This window comes from Astyanax mexicanus, chromosome 15 (genome assembly GCF_023375975.1).
Source record: "Astyanax mexicanus isolate ESR-SI-001 chromosome 15, AstMex3_surface, whole genome shotgun sequence".
Classification (NCBI taxonomy): Eukaryota; Metazoa; Chordata; class Actinopteri; order Characiformes; family Acestrorhamphidae; genus Astyanax; species Astyanax mexicanus.
The window spans coordinates 3,873,800-3,892,816 of record NC_064422.1 but is presented as its reverse complement, the minus strand read 5'-3'; the positions used below and the strand labels follow the sequence as shown (position 1 = coordinate 3,892,816).

At 43.9% G+C, this 19,017-nt stretch overlaps 1 protein-coding gene across 1 annotated transcript in view; it reads right to left on the bottom strand.

The window, feature by feature from the left end:
- The window catches only part of LOC103047660 (double C2-like domain-containing protein alpha), a 102,012-nt gene that overhangs the window by 35,926 nt on the left and 47,069 nt on the right, over nt 1-19,017 (bottom strand). The window lies entirely within an intron of this gene.

Here is a 19,017-nt window from a genome sequence, read left to right as displayed (position 1 = left end):
GCTAAGGTGTTGCTATGGTATCTGGGGTGGTTGCTAAGGTGTTGCTAGGTGGTTGCTAAGGTGTTGCTATGGTATCCGGGGTGGTTGCTAAGGTGTTGCTAGGTGGTTGCTAGGTGGTTGCCAAGGTGTTGCTATGGTATCCGAGGTGGTTGCTAAATGGTTACTAGGCAGTTGCTAACGTATTCCACATGGTTGCTAAGTGGTTGCTAGGCACTTGCTAATGTTTTCCAGGTGGTTGCTAAGGTGTTGCTAACTGGTTGCTAGGCAGTTGCTAACGTATTCCACATGGTTGCTAAGTGGTTGCTAGGCAGTTGTGATCATTTCTAAAGTGGTTGCTAAGTGGTTTCTAGGCAGTTGCTAACATTTTCCAGGTGGTTGCTAAGGTGTTGCTAACTGGTTGCTAGGCAGTTGCTAACATATTCCAGATGGTTGCTGAGCGGTTGTCATCATTTCTAAAGTGGTTGCTAGGCAGTTGCTAATGTTTACCAGGTGGTTGCTAAGGTGTTGATAACTGGTTGCTAGGCAGTTGCTAACATATTCCAGATGGTTGCTGAGCGGTTGTCATCATTTCTAAAGTGGTTGCTAGGCAGTTGCTAATGTTTACCAGGTGGTTGCTAAGGTGTTGATAACTGGTTGCTAGGTTGTTGCTATCATTTCTAAAATGGTTGAAGTAGAGAAAAAGAGAGAGTGTTAAATGTAGAAGTACAGAAAAAGGGAGAGCAAGAAATAAAGAAGTAGGGAGAAAATCGCGAGAAAAAGAGAAAGAACACGCGAGAATGTGAGAAAAAAAGTTGAGAGAAATATTGAGCGAGAAAAAGAGAATTAGAGAAAAAGGGACATCGAGAAATAAAGAAGTAGAGAAAGAAAGAGGAAGTAGTAGAGAGATAGATAGAAAGAGAAAGCAAGACATAGAAAAGTAGAGTGAAAGAGAAGTAGAGAGAAGAGCGAGAAATAAAGAAAGAGTAGAGAATAGAGAAATAGAAAAGTAGCGAGAAAGAGAAATTGAGACGTAGAGAGAGAGTGAGAAAGAGAGAAAGAAAGAGTGAGAAATAGAGAAGTAGAGAGTAAAAGAGAGAGTGAGAAATAGAGACGTAGAGAGAGAGTGAGAAAGAGAGTGAGAAATTCAGAAGTAGAGTGAGAAAGAGAGTGAGAAATAGAGAAGTAGAGAGCAAAAGAGAGTGAGAAATAGAGAAGTAGAGAGAGAGTGAGAAAGAGAGAAAGAGAGAGTGAGAAATAAAGAAATGTAAAGAGCAAAAGAGAGAGTGAGAAATAGAGAAGTAGAGAGTGTCACAATTTTTAGAGAGTGAGAAAGAGTGAGAAAGAGAGTGTGAGAAATAGAGACGTAGAGAGAGTGAGAAAGAAAGAGTGAGAAATAGAGACGTAGAGAGTGAGAAAGAGAGTGTGAGAAATAGAGACGTAGAGAGAGTGAGAAAGAAAGAGTGAGAAATAGAGACGTAGAGAGTGAGAAAGAGAGAGTGAGAAATAGAGAAGTAGAGAGCAAAAGAGAGAGTGAGAAGTAGAGAGCAAAAGAGAGAGCGAGAAGTAGAGAGCAAAAGAGAGAGTGAGAAATAGAGAAGTAGAAAGCAAAAGAGAGTGAGAAATAGAGAAGTAGAGAGCAAAAGAGAGAGTGAGAAGTAGAGAGCAAAAGAGAGAGTGAGAAATAGAGAAGCAGAGAGCAAAAGAGAGAGTGAGAAGTAGATAAGTAGAGAGCAAAAGAGAGAGTGAGAAATAGAGACGTAGAGAGAGAGTGAGAAAGAGAGAGTGAGAAATAGAGAAGTAGAGAGCAAAAGAAAGTGAAAAGTAGAGAGAGTGAGAAAGAGAGAGTGAGAGAAGTAGAGAGAGAGTGAGAAAGAGAGAGTGAGAGAAGTAGAGAGAGAGTGAGAAAGAGAGAGTGGTTGCTAAACAGTTAATAGGTGGTTGCAAAGCGCTGGCTGAGGTGCCCGGGGTGTCCAAACTTTTGACTGATAGCTGCTCCATACAGCAGCTCCTCCATACACTCACAGTACTGGAGGAGCAGGGGAGAGAAGGGGTTCCGTGCGCAGAGCTGCTCGTCTGTGAGATGGAACTCTGGGCCCCCCATTCATTTCTATGGGAAAACTTCGTACGACAATTGTACGAAAACCGTACGTCGTATCACTTCGCAACCTCCTATTAATTTTAAGATCTCGGTAAGATCTATAAGCTCGCCAAATTTGGTCTTCGTATCTCAAAAATTGTGGCGGTTACGGACGTTTAAAATTTCGCCCCATTCATTCCTATGGGGAAAAAATGCGTACGTTTACGAAGTTTTTACGAAAACCGTACGATAAATCGCTCCAAAAAGCACAAGCACGCTAAGTTGGCATAGGTCCTACGATCCGTGAAAGTTTCGTGATTCTACGTTGAAAGCTCTAGGAGGAGTAGCGTACAGAAAAAAAGGCGTAAGAATAATAATAATAACTAGAAAAGGAAAGTTCGATAACGAACTTTAAGTTGGCTTGGAAAAGTACGTTAAATAGTTAAATAACGTTGAATAGTAAAAATGGTTGCTAAGATATTTCTGTCTAAAGCGTGTGAAGAGTGGTTGCTATGCTGTTGACTTTCGGCTAAATGTTGAAGTCCAAAAAGTTTTGGCTAACATGGTGAAAAGCTTATAATTATCTTATAAAGTAAAGTGTTGCTAAGTGGTTGCTAGGTAGTTGCTAGGCAGTTGCTAATGTAGTCCACATCGTTGCTTAGTGCTTGCTAATTGGTTGCTAGGCAGTTGCGAACATATTCCAGGTGGTTGCTAAGCTGTTGCTAACTTGTTGCTAGGCAATTCCTAACGTATTCCAAATGGTTTTTAAGTGGTTATTAGGCAGTTTCTAATATTTTCCAGGTGGTTGCTAACTGGTTGCTATGGTATCTGAGGTGGTTGCTAAGGTGTTGCTAGGTGGTTGCTAAGGTGTTGCTATGGTATCTGGGGTGGTTGCTAAGGTGTTGCTAGGTGTTTGCTAGAGGGTTGCTAGGTGGTTGCTAAGGTGTTGCTATGGGATCCGGGGTGGTTGCTAAGGTGTTGCTATGGTATCCGGGTTGGTTGCTAAGGTGTTGCTAGGTGGTTGCTAAGGTGTTGCTATGGTATCCAGGGTGGTTGCTAAGGTGTTGCTAGGTGGTTGCTAGGGTGTTGCTAGGCGGTTGCTATGGTATCCAGGGTGGTTGCTAAGGTGTTGCTAGGTGGTTGCTAAGGTGTTGCTAGGTGGTTGCTATGGTGTTGCTATGGTATCCGGGGTGGTTGCTAAGGTGTTGCTAGGTGGTTGCTAAGGTGTTGCTATGGTATCCTGGGTGGTTGCTAAGGTGTTGCTAGGTGGTTGCTAGGCAGTTGCTAAGGTGTTGCTATGGTATCCTGGGTGGTTGCTAAGGTGTTTCTAGGTGGTTGCTAAGGTGTTGCTAGGTGGTTGCTAAGGTGTTGCTAGGTGGTTGCTAAGGTGTTGCTATGGTATCCGGGGTGGTTGCTAAGGTGTTGCTAGGTGGTTGCTAGGCGGTTGCTTAAGTGTTGCTATGGTATCCGGGGTGGATGCTATGGTGTGGTTGCTAAGGTGTTGCTAGGTGGTTGCTAAGGTGTTGCTATGGTATCCAGGGTGGTTGCTAAGGTGTTGCTAGGTGGTTGCTAAGGTGTTGCTATGGTATCCTGGGTGGTTGCTAAGGTGTTTCTAGGTGGTTGCTAAGGTGTTGCTAGGTGGTTGCTAAGGTGTTGCTATGGTATCCAGGGTGGTTGCTAAGGTGTTGCTAGGTGGTTGCTAGGTGGTTGCTAAGGTGTTGCTAGGTGGTTGCTAAGGTGTTGCTATGGTATCCAGGGTGGTTGCTAAGGTGTTGCTAGGTGGTTGCTAAGGTGTTGCTAGGTGGTTGCTAAGGTGTTGCTATGGTATCCGGGGTGGTTGGTAAGGTGTTGCTAGGTGGTTGCAAGGTGGTTGCTAAGGTGTTGCTAGGCGGTTGCTAAGGTGTTGCTATGGTGTCTAGGGTGGTTGCTAAGGTGTTGCTAGGTGGTTGCTAAGATGTTGCTATGGTATCTGGGGTGGTTGCTAAGGTGTTGCTAGGTGTATCTAACTGGTCGCTAGGCAGTTGCTACCATTTCTAAAGTGGTTGCTAAGCAGTTGCTAGGCAGTTGCTAACGTTTTCCAGGTGGTTGCTAAGGTGTTGCTATCTGGTTGCTAGGCAGTTGCTAACGTATTACACATGGTTGCTAAGTGGTTGCTAGGCAGTTGCTAATGTTTTCCAGGTGGTTGCTAAGGTGTATCTAACTGGTTCCTAGGCAGTAGTAGATAAAAAGAAAGAGTGTTAAATGTAGAAGTACAGAAAAAGGGAGAGCCTGAAATAGAGAAGTAGAGAGAAAATCAGCGTGAGAAGTAGAGAAAGAACACCCGAGAATGTGAGAAAAAGAGTGACAAGTAGAGAGAAATATTGAGCGAGAGAAAGAGAATTAGGGAAAAAGAGAGATCGAGAAATAAAGAAGTAGAGAAAGAAAAAGGATGTAGTAGAGAGATAGATAGAAAGAGAAAGCAAGACAGAAAAGTAGAGTGAAAGAGAAGTAGAGAGAAGAGCGAGAAATAAAGAGAGAGTAAGAGAGAAATAGAGAAATAGAAAAGTAGAAAGAAAGAGACATAGAAAAGTAGAGAGAGTGAGAAAGAGAGAGTGAGAAATAGAGAAGTAGAGAGAGAGTGAGAAAGAGAGAGTGAGAAATAGAGAAGTAGAGAGAGTGAGAAATAGAGACGTAGAGAGAGAGTGAGAAAGAGAGTGAGAAATAGAGAAGTAGAGAGAGAGTGAGAAATAGAGACGTAGAGAGAGAGTGAAAAAGAGAGTGAGAAATATAGAAGTAGAGAGAGTGAGAAATAAAGAGAAATAGAGACGTAGAGAGAGAGTGAAAAAGAGAGTGAGAAATATAGAAGTAGAGAGAGTGAGAAATATAGAAGTAGAGAGAGAGAGTGAGAAATAGAGACGTAGAGAGAGAGTGAGAAATAGAGACGTAGAGAGAGAGTGAGAAAGAGTGAGAAATAGAGAAGTAGAGAGAGTGAGAAATAGAGACGTAGAAAAGAGTGAGAAAGAGAGAGTGAGAAATAGAGAAGTAGAGAGAGAGTGAGAAATAGAGACGTAGAGAGAGAGTGAGAAATAGAGAAGTAGAGAGCAAAAGAGAGAGTGAGAAGTAGAGAGCAAAAGAGAGAGTGAGACAGAGAAGTAGAGAGCAAACGAGAGAGTGAGAAGTAGAGAAGTAGAGAGCAAAAGAAAGAGTGAGAAATAGAGAAGTAGAGAGAGAGTGGGAAAGATAGAGTGAGAATTAGAGAAGTAGAGAGAGAGTGAGAAAGAGAGAGTGAGATAGAGAAGTAGAGAGAGAGTGAGAAATAGAGACGTAGAGAGAGTGAGAAAGAGAGAGTGAGATAGAGAAGTAGAGAGAGAGTGAGAAATAGAGTGAGAAATAGAGACGTAGAGAGAGAGTGAGAAAGAGAGTGAGAAATAGAGAAGTAGAGAGCAAAAGAAAGAGTGAGAAATATAGAAATAGAGAGAGAGTGGGAAAGAGAGTGAGAATTAGAGAAGTAGAGAGCGAAAGAGAGAGTGAGAAAGAGAGAGTGGTTGCTAAGCAGTTAATAGGTGGTTGCTAAACCCTGGCTGGGGTGCCGGGGTGTCCAAACTTTTGACTGATAGCTGCTCCATACAGCAGCTCCTCCATACACTCACAGTACTGGAGGAGCAGGGGAGAGAAGGGGTTCCGTGCGCAGAGCTGCTCGTGTGCGAGATGGAACTCTGGGCCCCCCATTCATTTCTATGGGAAAACTTCGTACGAAAATTGTACGAAAACCGTACGTCGTATCGCTTCGCAACCTGCTATTAATTTAAAGATCTCGGTAAGATCTATAAGCTCGCCAAATTTGGTCTTCGTATCTCAAAAATTGTGGCGGTTACGGACGTTTAAAATTTCGCCCCATTCATTCCTATGGGGAAAAAATGCGTACGTTTACGAAGTTTTTACGAAAACCGTACGATAAATCGCTCCAAAAAGCACAAGCACGCTAAGTTGGCATAGGTCCTACGATCCGTGAAAGTTTCGTGATTCTACGTTGAAAGCTCTAGGAGGAGTAGCGTACAGAAAAAAAGGCGTAAGAATAATAATAATAATAAGAAGATTACGAAGAACAATAAGTTGGCTTTTCCAAGCCAACTTAACTAGAAAAGGAAAGTTCGATAACGAACTTTAAGTTGGCTTGGAAAAGTACGTTAAATAGTTAAATAACGTTGAATAGTTAAAATGGTTGCTAAGATATTTCTGTCTAAAGCGTGTGAAGAGTGGTTGCTATGCTGTTGACTTTCGGCTAAATGTTGAAGTCCAAAAAGTTTTGGCTAACATGGTGAAAAGCTTATAACTATCTTATAAAGTAAAGTGTTGCTAAGTGGTTGCTAGGTAGTTGCTAGGCAGTTGCTAATGTAGTCCACATCGTTGCTTAGTGCTTGCTAATTGGTTGCTAGGCAGTTGCGAACATATTCCAGGTGGTTGCTAAGCTGTTGCTAACTTGTTGCTAGGCAATCCCTAACGTATTCCAAATGGTTTTTAAGTGGTTATTAGGCAGTTTCTAATATTTTCCAGGTGGTTGCTAACTGGTTGCTATGGTATCTGGGGTGGTTGCTAAGGTGTTGCTAGGTGGTTGCTAAGGTGTTGCTATGGTATCTGGGGTGGTTGCTAAGGTGTTGCTAGGTGGTTGCTAGAGGGTTGCTAGGTGGTTGCTAAGGTGTTGCTATGGGATCCGGGGTGGTTGCTAAGGTGTTGCTATGGTATCCGGGTTGGTTGCTAAGGTGTTGCTAGGTGGTTGCTAAGGTGTTGCTATGGTATCCAGGGTGGTTGCTAAGGTGTTGCTAGGTGGTTGCTAGGGTGTTGCTAGGCGGTTGCTATGGTATCCAGGGTGGTTGCTAAGGTGTTGCTAGGTGGTTGCTAAGGTGTTGCTAGGTGGTGGCTATGGTGTTGCTATGGTATCTGGGGTGGTTGCTAAGGTGTTGCTAGGTGGTTGCTAAGGTGTTGCTATGGTATCCAGGGTGGTTGCTAAGGTGTTGCTAGGTGGTTGCTAGGTGGTTGCTAGGGTGTTGCTAGGTGGTTGCTAAGGTGTTGATTTGGTATCCAGGGTGGTTGCTAAGGTATTGCTAGGTGGTTGCTAAGGTGTTGCTAGGTGGTTGCTAAGGTGTTGCTATGGTATCCGGGGTGGTTGCTAAGGTGTTGCTAGGTGGTTGCAAGGTGGTTGCTAAGGTGTTGCTAGGTGGTTGCTAGGGTGTTGCTAGGTGGTTGCTAAGGTTTTGCTAGGTGGTTGCTAAGGTGTTGCTATGGTATCCAGGGTGGTTGCTAAGGTGTTGCTAGGTGGTTGCTAAGGTGTTGCTATGGTATCCGGGGTGGTTGCTAAGGTGTTGCTAGGTGGTTGCTAAGGTGTTGCTATGCTATCCTGGGTGGTTGCTAAGGTGTTGCTAGGTGGTTGCTAGGCAGTTGCTAAGGTGTTGCTATGGTATCCTGGGTGGTTGCTAAGGTGTTTCTAGGTGGTTGCTAAGGTGTTGCTAGGTGGTTGCTAAGGTGTTGCTAGGTGGTTGCTAAGGTGTTGCTATGGTATCCGGGGTGGTTGCTAAGGTGTTGCTAGGTGGTTGCTAGGCGGTTGCTTAAGTGTTGCTATGGTATCCGGGGTGGATGCTATGGTGTGGTTGCTAAGGTGTTGCTAGGTGGTTGCTAAGGTGTTGCTATGGTATCCAGGGTGGTTGCTAAGGTGTTGCTAGGTGGTTGCTAAGGTGTTGCTATGGTATCCTGGGTGGTTGCTAAGGTGTTCTAGGTGGTTGCTAAGGTGTTGCTAGGTGGTTGCTAAGGTGTTGCTATGGTATCCAGGGTGGTTGCTAAGGTGTTGCTAGGTGGTTGCTAGGTGGTTGCTAGGGTGTTGCTAGGTGGTTGCTAAGGTGTTGCTAGGTGGTTGCTAAGGTGTTGCTATGGTATCCAGGGTGGTTGCTAAGGTGTTGCTAGGTGGTTGCTAAGGTGTTGCTAGGTGGTTGCTAAGGTGTTGCTATGGTATCCGGGGTGGTTGCTAAGGTGTTGCTAGGTGGTTGCAAGGTGGTTGCTAAGGTGTTGCTAGGCGGTTGCTAAGGTGTTGCTATGGTGTCTAGGGTGGTTGCTAAGGTGTTGCTAGGTGGTTGCTAAGATGTTGCTATGGTATCTGGGGTGGTTGCTAAGGTGTTGCTAGGTGTATCTAACTGGTCGCTAGGCAGTTGCTACCATTTCTAAAGTGGTTGCTAAGCAGTTGCTAGGCAGTTGCTAACGTTTTCCAGGTGGTTGCTAAGGTGTTGCTATCTGGTTGCTAGGCAGTTGCTAACGTATTACACATGGTTGCTAAGTGGTTGCTAGGCAGTTGCTAATGTTTTCCAGGTGGTTGCTAAGGTGTATCTAACTGGTTCCTAGGCAGTAGTAGATAAAAAGAAAGAGTGTTAAATGTAGAAGTACAGAAAAAGGGAGAGCCTGAAATAGAGAAGTAGAGAGAAAATCAGCGTGAGAAGTAGAGAAAGAACACCCGAGAATGTGAGAAAAAGAGTGACAAGTAGAGAGAAATATTGAGCGAGAGAAAGAGAATTAGGGAAAAAGAGAGATCGAGAAATAAAGAAGTAGAGAAAGAAAAAGGATGTAGTAGAGAGATAGATAGAAAGAGAAAGCAAGACAGAAAAGTAGAGTGAAAGAGAAGTAGAGAGAAGAGCGAGAAATAAAGAGAGAGTAAGAGAGAAATAGAGAAATAGAAAAGTAGAAAGAAAGAGACATAGAAAAGTAGAGAGAGTGAGAAAGAGAGAGTGAGAAATAGAGAAGTAGAGAGAGTGAGAAATAGAGACGTAGAGAGAGAGTGAGAAAGAGAGTAAGAAATAGAGAAGTAGAGAGAGAGTGAGAAATAGAGACGTAGAGAGAGAGTGAAAAAGAGAGTGAGAAATATAGAAGTAGAGAGAGTGAGAAATAAAGAGAAATAGAGACGTAGAGAGAGAGTGAAAAAGAGAGTGAGAAATATAGAAGTAGAGAGAGTGAGAAATATAGAAGTAGAGAGAGAGAGTGAGAAATAGAGACGTAGAGAGAGAGTGAGAAATAGAGACGTAGAGAGAGAGTGGGAAAAGAGTGAGAAATAGAGAAGTAGAGAGAGTGAGAAATAGAGACGTAGAAAAGAGTGAGAAAGAGAGAGTGAGAAATAGAGAAGTAGAGAGAGAGTGAGAAATAGAGACGTAGAGAGAGAGTGAGAAATAGAGAAGTAGAGAGCAAAAGAGAGAGTGAGAAGTAGAGAGCAAAAGAGAGAGTGAGACAGAGAAGTAGAGAGCAAACGAGAGAGTGAGAAGTAGAGAAGTAGAGAGCAAAAGAAAGAGTGAGAAATAGAGAAGTAGAGAGAGAGTGGGAAAGAGAGAGTGAGATAGAGAAGTAGAGAGAGAGTGAGAAATAGAGACGTAGAGAGAGTGAGAAAGAGAGAGTGAGATAGAGAAGTAGAGAGAGAGTGAGAAATAGAGTGAGAAATAGAGACGTAGAGAGCAAAAGAGAGTGAGAAATAGAGAAGTAGAGAGCAAAAGAGAGAGTGAGAAGTAGAGAAGTAGAGAGCAAAAGAAAGTGAGAAATATAGAAATAGAGAGAGAGTGGGAAAGAGAGTGAGAATAAGAGAAGTAGAGAGCGAAAGAGAGAGTGAGAAAGAGAGAGTGGTTGCTAAGCAGTTAATAGGTGGTTGCTAAACCCTGGCTGGGGTGCCGGGGTGTCCAAACTTTTGACTGATAGCTGCTCCATACAGCAGCTCCTCCATACACTCACAGTACTGGAGGAGCAGGGGAGAGAAGGGGTTCCGTGCGCAGAGCTGCTCGTGTGCGAGATGGAACTCTGGGCCCCCCATTCATTTCTATGGGAAAACTTCGTACGAAAATTGTACGAAAACCGTACGTCGTATCGCTTCGCAACCTGCTATTAATTTAAAGATCTCGGTAAGATCTATAAGCTCGCCAAATTTGGTCTTCGTATCTCAAAAATTGTGGCGGTTACGGACGTTTAAAATTTCGCCCCATTCATTCCTATGGGGAAAAAATGCGTACGTTTACGAAGTTTTTACGAAAACCGTACGATAAATCGCTCCAAAAAGCACAAGCACGCTAAGTTGGCATAGGTCCTACGATCCGTGAAAGTTTCGTGATTCTACGTTGAAAGCTCTAGGAGGAGTAGCGTACAGAAAAAAAGGCGTAAGAATAATAATAATAATAATAAGAAGAAGATTACGAAGAACAAGAAGTTGGCTTTTCCAAGCCAACTTAATAATAAGAAGATTACGAAGAACAAGAAGTTGGCTTTTCCAAGCCAACTTAACTAGAAAAGGTAAAGTTCGTGAACGAACTTTAAGTTGGCTTGGAAAAGAACGCTAATAACGTTAAAAAGTTTAAATGGTTGCTAAGCTTTTTCCGTCTGAAGAGTGTGAAGAGTCATTGATTTGCTGTTAACGCTAAATGCTAAAAACGCTGAAATCTAAAAACATTTAGTTAAACGCTGAAATCTAAAAATGTTTGATTAAACGCTGAAATCTAAAAATGTTTGATTAAACGCTGAAATCTAAAAACGTTTGGTTAAACGCTGAAATCTAAAAACATTTGGTTAAACGCTGAAATCTAAAAATGTTTGATTAAACGCTGAAATCTAAAAACGTTTGGTTAAACGCTGAAATCGTAAAACTTTTGGCTAAACTTTTGATTGCTAATGTGTTGCTAGGCGGTTGCTATTATTTCTGAAAAGGTTGCTAAGCTGTTGCTAGGCAATTGCTAATGTTTTCCAGGTGGTTGCTAAGCTGTTGCTAACTGGTTGCTAGGCAATTGCTAACATATAACAGGTGTTTGCTAGGCAGTTGCTAAGTGGTTGCTAGGCAGTTGCTAACGTTTTCCAAGTGGTTGCTAGGCAGTTGCTTAGTGGTTGCTAGGCAGTTGCTAACGTTTTCCAGGTGGTTGCTAAGTGGTTGCTAGGCAGTTGCTAACATATTCCAGGTGGTTGCTAGGCAGTTGCTAAGTGGTTGCTAGGCAGTTGCTAACGTTTTCCAGGTGGTTGCTAAGTGGTTGCTAGGCAGTTGCTAACGTATTCCAGGTGGTTGCTAGGCAGTTGCTAAGTGGTTGCTAGGCAGTTGCTAACGTTTTCCAGGTGGTTGCTAAGTGGTTGGTAGGCAGTTGCTAACGTTTTCCAGGTGGTTGCTAGGCAGTTGCTAAGTGGTTGCTAGGCAGTTGCTAACGTTTTCCAAGTGGTTGCTAGGCAGTTGCTAAGTGGTTGCTAGGCAGTTGCTAACATTTTCCAGGTGGTTGCTAAGTGTTTGCTAGGTAGTTGCTAACATATTCCAGGTGGTTGCTAGGCAGCTGCTAAGTGGTTGCTAGGCAGTTGCTAACGTTTTCCAGGTGGTTGCTAAGTGGTTGCTAGGCAGTTGCTAACGTTTTCCAGGTGGTTGCTAGGCAGTTGCTAAGTGGTTGCTAGGCAGTTGCTAACGTTTTCCAGGTGGTTGCTAAGTGGTTGCTAGGCAGTTGCTAACGTTTTCCAGGTGGTTGCTAGGCAGTTGCTAAGTTGTTGCTAGGCAGTTGCTAACGTTTTCCAGGTGGTTGCTAAGTGGTTGCTAGGCAGTTGCTAAGTGGTTGCTAGGCAGTTGCTAACATTTTCCAGGTGGTTGCTAAGTGGTTGCTAGGTAGTTGCTAACATATTCCAGGTGGTTGCTAGGCAGCTGCTAAGTGGTTGCTAGGCAGTTGCTAACGTTTTCCACGTGGTTGCTAAGTGGTTGCTAGGCACTTGCTAACGTTTTCCGGGTGGTTGCTAGGCAGTTGCTAAGTGGTTGCTAGGCAGTTGCTAACGTTTTCAAGGTGGTTGCTAAGTGGTTGCTAGGCAGTTGCTAACGTTTTCCAGGTGGTTGCTAGGCAGTTGCTAAGTTGTTGCTAGGCAGTTGCTAACATTTTCCAGGTGGTTGCTAAGTGGTTGCTAGGCAGTTGCTAACGTATTCCAGGTGGTTGCTAGGCAGTTGCTAAGTGGTTGCTAGGCAGTTGCTAACGTTTTCCAGGTGGTTGCTCAGTGGTTGCTAGGCAGTTGCTAATGTTTTCCAGGTGGTTGCTAAGTGGTTGCTAGGCAGTTGCTAACGTATTCCAGGTGGTTGCTAGGCAGTTGCTAAGTGGTTGCTAGGCAGTTGCTAACGTTTTCCAGGTGGTTGCTAGGCAGTTGCTAAGTGGTTGCTAGGCAGTTGCTAACGTTTTCCAGGTGTTTGCTAAGTGGTTGCTAACTGGTTGCTAGGCAGTTGCTATAATTTCTAAAGTGGTTGCTAAGTTGTTGCTAAGTGGTTGCTAGGCAGTTGCTAACGTTTTCCAGGTGGTTGCTAAGGTGTTGCTAAGTGGTTGCTAAGCAGTTAATAGGTGGTTGCCAAAACCTGGCTGGGGTGCCGGGGTGTCCAAACTTTTGACTGATAGCTGCTCCATACAGCAGCTCCTCCATATACTCACAGTACTGGAGGAGCAGGGGAGAGAAGGGGTTCCGTGCGCAGAGCTGCTCGTGTGTGAGATGGAACTCTGGGCCCCCCATTCATTTCTATGGGAAAACTTCGTACGACAATTGTACGAAAACCGTACGTCGTATCACTTCGCAACCTACTATTAATTTAAAGATCTCGATAAGATCTATAAGCTCGCCGAATTTGGTGTTCGTATCTCAAAAATTGTGGCAGTTACGGACGTTTAAAATTTGGCCCCATTCATTCCTATGGGAAAAAAATGCGTACGTTTACGAAGTTTTTACGAAAACCGTACGATATATCGCTTCAAAAAGCACAAGCAACCTGAACCGCTATAGGTACTACGATACTGTAAAATTTCGTGATTCTACGTCAAAAGCTGTAGGAGGAGATGCGTACAACAAAAAAAGCGCGGAATAATAATAATAATAATAAGAAGATTACGAAGAACAATAAGTTGGCTTTTCCAAGCCAACTTAACTAGAAAAGGTAAAGTTCGTGAACGAACTTTAAGTTGGCTTGGAAAAGAACGCTAATAACGTTAAAAAGTTAAAATGGTTGCTAAACGCTAAATGCCAAAAACACGGAAATCTAAAAATGTTTGGTTAAACGTTGAAATCTAAAAATGTTTGGTTAAACGCTGAAAACTAAAAATGTTTGGTTAAACCCTGAAATCTAAAAACATTTGGATAAATGCTAAAATCTTGAAAGTGGTTGCTAGGCAGTTGCTAACGTCTTACAGGTGGTTGCTAAGCTGTTGCTAAGCGGTTGCTAGTTATTTGCTAATGTATTACACATGGTTGCTAAGTGGTTGCAAGGCGGTTGCTAAACAGTTGCTTACGTTTTCCAGGTGGTGGCTAAAATGTAGCTAACTGGTTGCTAGGCAGTTGCTAAGTGGTTGCTAGGCAGTTGATAACGTTTTCCAGGTGGTTGCTAAGTGGTTCCTAGGCAGTTGCTAATGTTTTCCAAGTGGTTGGTAAGTGGTTGCTAGGCAGTTGCTAACATATTCCAGGTGGTTGCTAGGCAGTTGCTAAGTGGTTGCTAGGCAGTTGCTAACGTTTTCCAAGTGGTTGCTAGGCAGTTGCTAAGTGGTTGCTAGGCAGTTGCTAACGTTTTCCAGGTGGTTGCTAAGTGGTTGCTAGGCAGTTGCTAACATATTCCAGGTGGTTGCTAGGCAGTTGCTAAGTGGTTGCTAGGCAGTTGCTAACGTTTTCCAGGTGGTTGCTAAGTGGTTGCTAGGCAGTTGCTAACGTATTCCAGGTGGTTGCTAGGCAGTTGCTAAGTGGTTGCTAGGCAGTTGCTAACGTTTTCCAGGTGGTTGCTAAGTGGTTGGTAGGCAGTTGCTAACGTTTTCCAGGTGGTTGCTAAGTGGTTGCTAGGCAGTTGCTAACGTTTTCCAGGTGGTTGCTAGGCAGTTGCTAAGTGGTTGCTAGGCAGTTGCTAACGTTTTCCAAGTGGTTGCTAGGCAGTTGCTAAGTGGTTGCTAGGCAGTTGCTAACATTTTCCAGGTGGTTGCTAAGTGGTTGCTAGGTAGTTGCTAACATATTCCAGGTGGTTGCTAGGCAGCTGCTAAGTGGTTACTAGGCAGTTGCTAACGTTTTCCAGGTGGTTGCTAAGTGGTTGCTAGGCAGTTGCTAACGTTTTCCAGGTGGTTGCTAGGCAGTAGATAAGTGGTTGCTAGGCAGTTGCTAACGTTTTCCAAGTGGTTGCTAGGCAGTTGCTAAGTGGTTGCTAGGCAGTTGCTAACGTTTTCCAGGTGGTTGCTAAGTGGTTGCTAGGCAGTTGCTAACGTTTTCCAGGTGGTTGCTAGGCAGTTGCTAAGTTGTTGCTAGGCAGTTGCTAACGTTTTCCAGGTGGTTGCTAAGTGGTTGCTAGGCAGTTGCTAACGTATTCCAGGTGGTTGCTAGGCAGTTGCTAAGTGGTTGCTAGGCAGTTGCTAACGTTTTCCAGGTGGTTGCTCAGTGGTTGCTAGGCAGTTGCTAACGTTTTCCAGGTGGTTGCTAAGTGGTTGCTAGGCAGTTGCTAACGTATTCCAGGTGGTTGCTAGGCAGTTGCTAAGTGGTTGCTAGGCAGTTGCTAACGTTTTCCAAGTGGTTGCTAGGCAGTTGCTAAGTGGTTGCTAGGCAGTTGCTAACGTTTTCCAGGTGGTTGCTAGGCAGTTGCTAAGTGGTTGCTAGGCAGTTGCTAACGTTTTCCAAGTGGTTGCTAGGCAGCTGCTAAGTGGTTGCTAGGCAGTTGCTAACGTTTTCCAGGTGGTTGCTAAGTGGTTGCTAGGCAGTTGCTAACGTTTTCCAGGTGGTTGCTAGGCAGTTGATAAGTGGTTGCTAGGCAGTTGCTAACGTTTTCCAAGTGGTTGCTAGGCAGTTGCTAAGTGGTTGCTAGGCAGTTGCTAACGTTTTCCAGGTGGTTGCTAAGTGGTTGCTAGGCAGTTGCTAACGTTTTCCAGGTGGTTGCTAGGCAGTTGCTAAGTTGTTGCTAGGCAGTTGCTAACGTTTTCCAGGTGGTTGCTAAGTGGTTGCTAGGCAGTTGCTAACGTATTCCAGGTGGTTGCTAGGCAGTTGCTAAGTGGTTGCTAGGCAGTTGCTAACGTTTTCCAGGTGGTTGCTCAGTGGTTGCTAGGCAGTTGCTAACGTTTTCCAGGTGGTTGCTAAGTGGTTGCTAGGCAGTTGCTAACGTATTCCAGGTGGTTGCTAGGCAGTTGCTAAGTGGTTGCTAGGCAGTTGCTAACGTTTTCCAAGTGGTTGCTAGGCAGTTGCTAAGTGGTTGCTAGGCAGTTGCTAACGTTTTCCAGGTGGTTGCTAGGCAGTTGCTAAGTGGTTGCTAGGCAGTTGCTAACGTTTTCCAAGTGGTTGCTAGGCAGTTGCTAAGTGGTTGCTAGGCAGTTGCTAACGTTTTCCAGGTGGTTGCTAAGTGGTTGCTAGGCAGTTGCTAACATTTTCCAGGTGGTTGCTAGGCAGTTGCTAAGTTGTTGCTAGGCAGTTGCTAACTTTTTCCAGGTGGTTGCTAAGTGGTTGCTAGGCAGTTGCTAACGTTTTCCAGGTGGTTGCTAAGGTGTTGTTAAGTGGTTGCTAGGCAGTTGCTAACGTTTTCCAGGTGGTTGCTAAGGTGGTTGCTAAGCCCTGGCTGGGGTGCCGGGGTGTCCAAACTTTTGACTGATAGCTGCTCCATACAGCAGCTCCTCCATACACTCACAGTACTGGAGGAGCAGGGGAGAGAAGGGGTTCCGTGCGCAGAGCTGCTCGTGTGCGAGATGGAACTCTGGGCCCCCCATTCATTTCTATGGGGAAACTTCGTACGACATTTGTACGAAAAGCGTACGACGTATCGTCGAAACGTTTACATTTTCGGAAAGAACGCGGTAAGGTCTATAGACCGTCCGATTTTCGTATTTGTATGTCAAAAATTGTGGCGGTTACGGACGTTTAAAATTTGGCCCCATTCATTCCTATGGGAAAAAAATGCGTACGTTTACGAAGTTTTTACGAAAACCGTACGATATATCGCTTCAAAAAGCACAAGCAACCTGAACCGCTATAGGTACTACGATACTGTAAAATTTCGTGATTCTACGTCAAAAGCTGTAGGAGGAGTAGCGTACAACAAAAAAAGCGCGGAATAATAATAATAACAATAACTAGAAAAGGTAAAGTTCGTGAACGAACTTTAAGTTGGCTTGGAAAAGAACGCTAATAACGTTAAAAAGTTAAAATGGTTGCTAAGCTTTTTCCGTCTGAAGAGTGTGAAGAGTCATTGATTTGCTGTTAACGCTAAATGCTAAAAACGCTGAAATCTAAAAACATTTGGTTAAATGCTGAAATCTAAAAATGTTTGATTAAACGCTGAAATCTAAAAACGTTTGGTTAAACGCTGAAATCTAAAAACATTTGGTTAAACGCTGAAATCTAAAAATGTTTGATTAAACGCTGAAATCTAAAAACGTTTGGTTAAACGCTGAAATCTAAAAACATTTGGTTAAACGCTGAAATCTAAAAACGTTTGATTAAACGCTGAAATCTAAAAACGTTTGGTTAAACGCTGAAATCTAAAAACGCTTGTTTAAATGCTGAAATCGTAAAACTTTTGGTTAAACTTTTGATTGCTAATGTGTTGCTAGGCGGTTGCTATTATTTCTGAAAAGGTTGCTAAGCTGTTGCTAGGCAATTGCTAATGTTTTCCAGGTGGTTGCTAAGGTGTTGCTAACTGGTTGCTAGGCAATTGCTAACATATAACAGGTGGTTGCTAGGCAGTTGCTAAGTGGTTGCTAGGCAGTTGCTAATGTTTTCCAAGTGGTTGCTAGGCAGTTGCTTAGTGGTTGCTAGGCAGTTGCTAACGTTTTCCAGGTGGTTGCTAAGTGGTTGCTAGGCAGTTGATAACATATTCCAGGTGGTTGCTAGGCAGTTGCTAAGTGGTTGCTAGGCAGTTGCTAACGTTTTCCAGGTGGTTGCTAAGTGGTTGCTAGGCAGTTGCTAACGTATTCCAGGTGGTTGCTAGGCAGTTGCTAAGTGGTTGCTAGGCAGTTGCTAACGTTTTCCAGGTGGTTGCTAAGCGGTTGGTAGGCAGTTGCTAACGTTTTCCAGGTGGTTGCTAAGTGGTTGCTAGGCAGTTGCTAACGTTTTCTAGGTGGTTGCTAGGCAGTTGCTAAGTGGTTGCTAGGCAGTTGCTAATGTTTTCCAAGTGGTTGCTAGGCAGTTGCTAAGTGGTTGCTAGGCAGTTGCTAACATTTTCCAGGTGGTTGCTAGGCAGTTGCTAATGTTTTCCAGGTGGATGCTAAGTGGTTGCTAGGCAGTTGCTAACGTTTTCCAGGTGGTTGCTAGGCAGTTGCTAAGTTGTTGCTAGGCAGTTGCTAACGTTTTCCAGGTGGTTGCTAAGTGGTTGCTAGGCAGTTGCTAACGTATTCCAGGTGGTTGCTAGGCAGCTGCTAAGTGGTTGCTAGGCAGTTGCTAACATTTTCCAGGTGGTTGCTAAGTGGTTGCTAGGTAGTTGCTAACGTATTCCAGGTGGTTGCTAGGCAGCTGCTAAGTGGTTGCTAGGCAGTTGCTAACGTTTTCCAGGTGGTTGCTAAGTGGTTGCTAGGCAGTTGCTAACGTTTCCAGGTGGTTGCTAGGCAGTTGCTAAGTGGTTGCTAGGCAGTTGCTAACGTTTTCCAGGTGGTTGCTAAGTGGTTGCTAGGCAGTTGCTAACGTTTTCCAGGTGGTTGCTAGGCAGTTGCTAAGTTGTTGCTAGGCAGTTGCTAACGTTTTCCAGGTGGTTGCTAAGTGGTTGCTAGGCAGTTGCTAACGTATTCCAGGTGGTTGCTAGGCAGTTGCTAAGTGGTTGCTAGGCAGTTGCTAACGTTTTCCAGGTGGTTGCTCAGTGGTTGCTAGGCAGTTGCTAATGTTTTCCAGGTGGTTGCTAAGTGGTTGCTAGGCAGTTGCTAACGTATTCCAGGTGGTTGCTAGGCAGTTGCTAAGTGGTTGCTAGGCAGTTGCTAGCGTTTTCCAAGTGGTTGCTAGGCAGTTGCTAAGTGGTTGCTAGGCAGTTGCTAACGTTTTCCAGGTGTTTACTAAGTGGTTGCTAACTGGTTGCTAGGCAGTTGCTATAATTTCTAAAGTGGTTGCTAAGTTGTTGCTAAGTGGTTGCTAGGCAGTTGCTAACGTTTTCCAGGTGGTTGCTAAGGTGTTGCTAAGTGGTTGCTAAGCAGTTAATAGGTGGTTGCTAAAACCTGGCTGGGGTGCCGGGGTGTCCAAACTTTTGACTGATAGCTGCTCCATACAGCAGCTCCTCCATACACTCACAGTACTGGAGGAGCAGGGGAGAGAAGGGGTTCCGTGCGCAGAGCTGCTCGTGTGTGAGATGGAACTCTGGGCTCCCCATTCATTTCTATGGGAAAACTTCGTACGACAATTGTACGAAAACCGTACGTCGTATCACTTCGCAACCTGCTATTAATTTAAAGATCTCGGTAAGATCTATAAGCTCGCCGAATTTGGTGTTCGTATCTCAAAAATTGTGGCAGTTACGGACGTTTAAAATTTGGCCCCATTCATTCCTATGGGAAAAAAATGCGTACGTTTACGAAGTTTTTACGAAAACCGTACGATATATCGCTTCAAAAAGCACAAGCAACCTGAACCGCTATAGGTACTACGATACTGTAAAATTTCGTGATTCTACGTCAAAAGCTGTAGGAGGAGATGCGTACAACAAAAAAAGCGCGGAATAATAATAATAATAAGAAGAAGATTACGAAGAACAATAAGTTGGCTTTTCCAAGCCAACTTAATAATAATAATAATAAGAAGATTACGAAGAACAATAAGTTGGCTTTTCCAAGCCAACTTAATAAGAAGATTACGAAGAACAATAAGTTGGCTTTTCCAAGCCAACTTAAAAATACAGAGGCTTCAGCAGAAAATGAAAAACATTATTTAAGAAGAGGTATAGAAAGACCAATCTGGAATTTTCCATTAGACAAGCATGTGGACTGATTATGGACTGATAAGACAAAGATGAATGTATACCAGTGTAATGGAAAGGCTCTGCTCATGATCTCAAA